The 5,000-nt window shown below is 45.8% G+C and overlaps 1 protein-coding gene across 1 annotated transcript in view; it reads right to left on the bottom strand.

The window, feature by feature from the left end:
- LOC122245907 (uncharacterized) overlaps window positions 1-5,000 on the bottom strand; it is a 125,397-nt gene that overhangs the window by 49,673 nt on the left and 70,724 nt on the right. The window lies entirely within an intron of this gene.

The following is a 5,000-nucleotide window of genomic DNA, read 5'->3' as shown; positions in this document are numbered from 1 at the left end:
TAGCTAAAAACAGACAGACAGACAGACAGACAGATATAGATGGTCGGTCGAAAACAAGAAGAAAATCAAAATGATGTAATACATCTGCATTTGTAAGCGATAAGGTACATCAAAACACGAAATATCCCCCCCCCCAACAAAAAAGGACATGTAAAACAAAATAGAATAAATAAAAAAATAAAAAACCGAAATAAGAGGATACGAATGCAGACCTAAATTAAAAACAACAAGAAGAAAAGCAACGACAAAACAGCAACAACAACAATAGTAACAAGAAGCGGAACAAAAAGGGTGAATTCCATTATAATCTTCCCGGGGAGTCCAACATGCCCGTATTACAGGTGGGGGAGGCACTTCAATGCCATTTTTTTCTTTCTTGTTTCAGTCTTTCCTTTCCTTAAATAACTATTTTTTTTTTAATTAATTCTGTTTTTTTTTATCTCATTGCTGTTTTCCATCTATTCTATTCATTTTTTTTTATCTTATTTCTGTTCCGTGTTTTTTGTTATTCTTTTTCGTTGTTTTCTCTGATTTACCTCTCCCTATTCTTCTCTATGTTCCTTTTACTCCTTTTCTTCTTCGTTTTCTTCTTCAATTATTTGTCTCTCATTCTTTGTCTTCTTCCTTCCTTATTCTCTTATACTTTCCGGTCTACTTCCTCCTTCCTTCAAAAGACAAAAAATCTGAAGCCGAAGTCAAAACCCAACAACACGAACACTGGAGAGGGCTTCGACCGCAGAACGCCCAACCCGAACACACTCACACACAGGAACTCGGGCGAATAAATTCAATTAACGAGACAAAATCATAACAATGGTGGATTAACCGAGGGCGATAATACACCCGAATTGGTTAATGCGTCACGTGACTCAATGTGACAGAATTTATGCACATTTTCGGCAGAGATAGAGGGAATGGGAGGGGGAGGGGGGAGGGCACGGGAATGGAAGGGGGAAGGTAATGGTAATGATTATTTTGGGGGAGTTTCATGATTTGCTGAATGTAGACACACGAACGTACATACAACCAACTAACCAACCAAACAAACACACACACACAAACACACTGACTACCCACAAAAAATCTTCCAATATGCACAAACACGAGTAAGGAAAAAAACTAGAAACCCCGGATATATCTAAATACCACCCCCTTCCCCCCTTCCCCCTCCCTACATTTCGACCCCAGGCACCCTAACAGAGAGGTGTCGAGCTCGCCCCTCAGGCAGTAAAGAACGACCAAGTTACGGTAATAGTGGAGAGACACGCGGAGACTTACTTGCTCTCTCTTTCCCTCTCCTTCTCTCCCTCTTCCTCCCTCCCTTCCTTCCTCTCAAAATAAGGAACTAAACAAACCCGAAATAACTCTCAAGCTTTGAGTTCTGAGACTGTGAAGCTGAGCTGATAAAGAAACCGAAACGAGAGAGAGAGAGAGAGAGAGAGAGAGAGAGAGAGAGAGAGAGAGAGAGAGAGAGAGAGAGAGAGAGAGAGAGAGAGAGAGAGAGAGAGAGAGAGAGAGAGAGAGAGAGAGAGAGAGAGAGAGAGAGAGAGAGAGAGAGAGAGAGAGAGAGAGAGAGAGAGAGAGAGAGAGAGAGAGAGAGAGAGAGAGAGAGAGAGAGAGAGAGAGAGAGAGAGAGAGAGAGAGAGAGAGAGAGAGAGAGAGAGAGAGAGAGAGAGAGAGAGAGAGAGAAAGAGAGAGAGAAAGAAAAAGAGAGAGAGAAAGAAAAAGAGAGAGAGAAAGAAAAAGAGAGAGAGAAAGAAAGAAAGAGAAAGAAAGAGAGAATACAAAATACAAGCAAAAACAACTCTTTAAACGGCGCACCTTCCTAGGCCTATACAAAGCAAGATAGATGAGACTCGCCCCCCTTCTAAACTTCCAAGGGGGGGGGGGCAGCTCCCTTGAGGAACGTAAACAAAAGGTTAAGGAGCGCTTTAGGATTCCTCCTTCTCCGTTCTCTTTGCTACATATCTCATTCCTATTTCTATTTTCTTATTTTCTTTGTCAGCGAAAGGAAGAAAACGAAAAAGAGAAGAAAGAAGAAGAAAAAAAAGGAAGATGAGAGGATGAGTAGAAGAAGAACAAGAAGAAGAAGAACAACAACAACAAGGACAAGAAGACGGAGAAGAAGAAATCCCGGCCAGTTGCTCGTCTCAGAATCCCCCCCCCCCCACTGTCACCTGAGCCTTGAGAAAACAAGTTCATCTGCAGGGGGCGGTGTCGAGCGTGACCCATCAGGAGAGAGAGGGGGGTGGGGGAGGAGGGAGGGAGAAAGGGTTAGAGGGAGAAAGGGGGAGGGAGGGAGGGAGGAAGTAGGAGAGAGGGAGAAAGGGTTAAAGGCAGAAAGGGAAGGGGGAAGGGGGAGAGAGAGGGGTAAAGAACGAAAAAAAGAAAGAAAGAAAGAAAGAAAAAGAGAGCGAGGGAGCGAGAGCTTAAAGAGGACCCAACCGAGCGCCATTTCCAGCCTCGTCTCCCACGGGCTGTGTCGCTCGAAAACTCCCATGGCGAAGCAGCATCTCCTCACGACGCCGCCCTTGCAATCGTCGAATAATCATGCAACGACAAAAACAACAACTCGCGCGGAATGCCAAGCAGTATGACCTCACCCTCTAAGAACAAACAGTCTCTTTTTATTCGGTGCAATGTTGAATAAAACATTCTTGCAATTGATGGAGGCGGCTTATTTAGGTTGATGACACACACACACACCCCGACGCCTCATCATGAGAGTTCAGAGCCTAATCCTCACTAACGCTCTCCCTCCTCTCCCTTCCCTCTCCCCCTTCCCTCCTCCTCTCCTTCTTCTAATACCCTCCTCACCCCCTTGTATCCTCCTCAACCCACCCCTTTCCATCCCGTCCCCTCCAACTTTTACACCTCACACATCCTCTCTCCTTCCCCTCCCTTTCCTTTCTCTCTCTCTCTCTCTCTCTCTCTCTCTCTCTCTCTCTCTCTCTCTCTCTCTCTCTCTCTCCCTTCCCCCTCCCTTCTCTCCCTCCCCTCCCCCCCATCGTCCCCCCCAAGAGTATGACCTTATCTCGCAGATCCACACGTCCCGAGCAAGCGATGATCCTCGACCTCTCTTGACCTTTTTTTTCGTCTCATTAGTTACCCCTCGCTCTTTCGAGGCGACCCTGAGCCCTCGGCCCCTAAAGCGCTACTCCCGAATCAAGGAAGGAAGGAAGGATGGAAGGAAGGAAGAAAGATATGAAGGAATGAAGGATGGGTAAAGGATGGAGGTGAAGGTTGAAGAGGAGGGAAGGGGGAGAGAGGAGGGGAGGGAAGGAGAGGAGAGGGGAGGGGAGGGGAGGGGAGGGGAGGAGAGGAGAGGGGAGGGAAGGAGAGGAGGGGAGAGGAGGGGAGAGGAGAGGAGGGGGAGGAGGAAGGAAGAGGAGGAAAGCAGACGGCTGAGACGATGAGAATGATAGTGTTAGTGATGGTGATGATTATTACAATAATGTTGCAATATTATTAACAGTAATGATGATGATTATGATGATGATGATAATAAAAATAATAATAATAAATAATGAGGATAAAAAAAAATAACAAAAATAACATTGATAATAATGTCTTAAATATTGAAGAGCTAATACAGAGAGATTCCCCGTTCCCAGAAGAGGCCACAGAAGGCCGCCGTGCCGTGAGAGGAGAAATTTAAGTTCTCGGGCCTTGTCTCTCCCTGGCCTCCTCTCGTCCCGCTCCTTAGCTTGCACTTCGCTTCCGTTCATGGTCCTCGTCCTCGTCCTCGTCCTTCTCCTTCTCCTTCTCTTTCTCCTTCACCTTCACCTTTACATCTATCTCTACCTCCATCTCCTCCACCTTCACATATACAAATATCCACGAATCCCTCTATCTATATATTAAATGCATACACACATACATACATACATACATACATACATACACACACATACATATACGTATATTCGCACTGCACATCGCTCTCCCACTTTTCCTATACCCATAACGTCTGCAATTTCCCCTCCACATCCTCCTCCTTTCGTATAACTCTCTCTCTCTCTCTCTCACTCTTCCTTCCCCCTCTTCCACCCCCTTCCACTTCCTCCCTTTCTCGCCTCCCCTCTTCATTCGACCCACCTAATTAACGTCACGGCAATAATCCACTCTGCAGACGGGCAAATACAAGCCTAGAGTCATAAAAACATAAAGGCCAGTTTCCCGGACTAATAGGTTGGAAGATGAGCCTTAAATCCCTAGACTCCTGGGATCACTGACGGTCGAGGCAAGAGAAATTCGGGGATATTTGGGTGGGATTTTCTTCATCTGTCTTCCGTTTCTCTTCCTTCTCTTCTTCCTTCTTTTCCCTTGTTTTTTTTTTCTTTTCATCTTTTTTATCCTCGACTTTTCTCTATTCCGTTCCACCCTTTCATTCGTTGATTCTCGCTCTCTATTCTTTTCTTTCTGTATCTCCTTCTCCCTCTCCCTCCCTTTCCTTCTACTTCTACTTCTACTTCTACTTCTACTTCTACTTCTTCTCCTTCTCCCTTTTCCTAATTTTCTTACCCTCGTTCCCTCTGTTTCCATTCAACACAAATCCTCAAGCAAGAAAACGCAGCATGAAACCAGATTTAACCCCCTTTTTCCGCTCCTCAGATTTCAATAGACGCCCCCCCCCCTTTTCTCTCTCTCTCTCTCTCCCTCTCTCTCTCTCTCTCTCTCTCTCTCTCTCTCTCTCTCTCTCTCTCTCTCTCTCTCTCTCTCTCTCTCTCTCTCTCTCTCTCTCTCGTATTTTTCCCTTGATTCGAAGTTGTTGGGAATTCGACGCTCGTTAGTGTCTCGTTTTTTCTCGCCGTTTCGCGCTTATTCTCGATGCGTGTAAATAATCCTACAGGATATGTAGGTCAGTCAGGCCTTGCTCGGGCTTGCGGGCGTGTGGGTGCGCGGGAGGGAGGGAGGGGAGGTCTGTGAGATCTGTAACGCATCGTCTTTATCTGTGGAGGCCGTGTCTGTATGTCTGTTTCTCATTTTCTCTTCTCACT

The sequence above is a fragment of the Penaeus japonicus genome, unplaced genomic scaffold, assembly GCF_977035675.1.
Source record: "Penaeus japonicus unplaced genomic scaffold, GWHDUDI00000001_assembly GWHDUDI00000036, whole genome shotgun sequence".
Lineage (NCBI taxonomy): Eukaryota > Metazoa > Arthropoda > Malacostraca > Decapoda > Penaeidae > Penaeus > Penaeus japonicus.
This window is presented reverse-complemented; position numbering and strand designations above follow the sequence as displayed.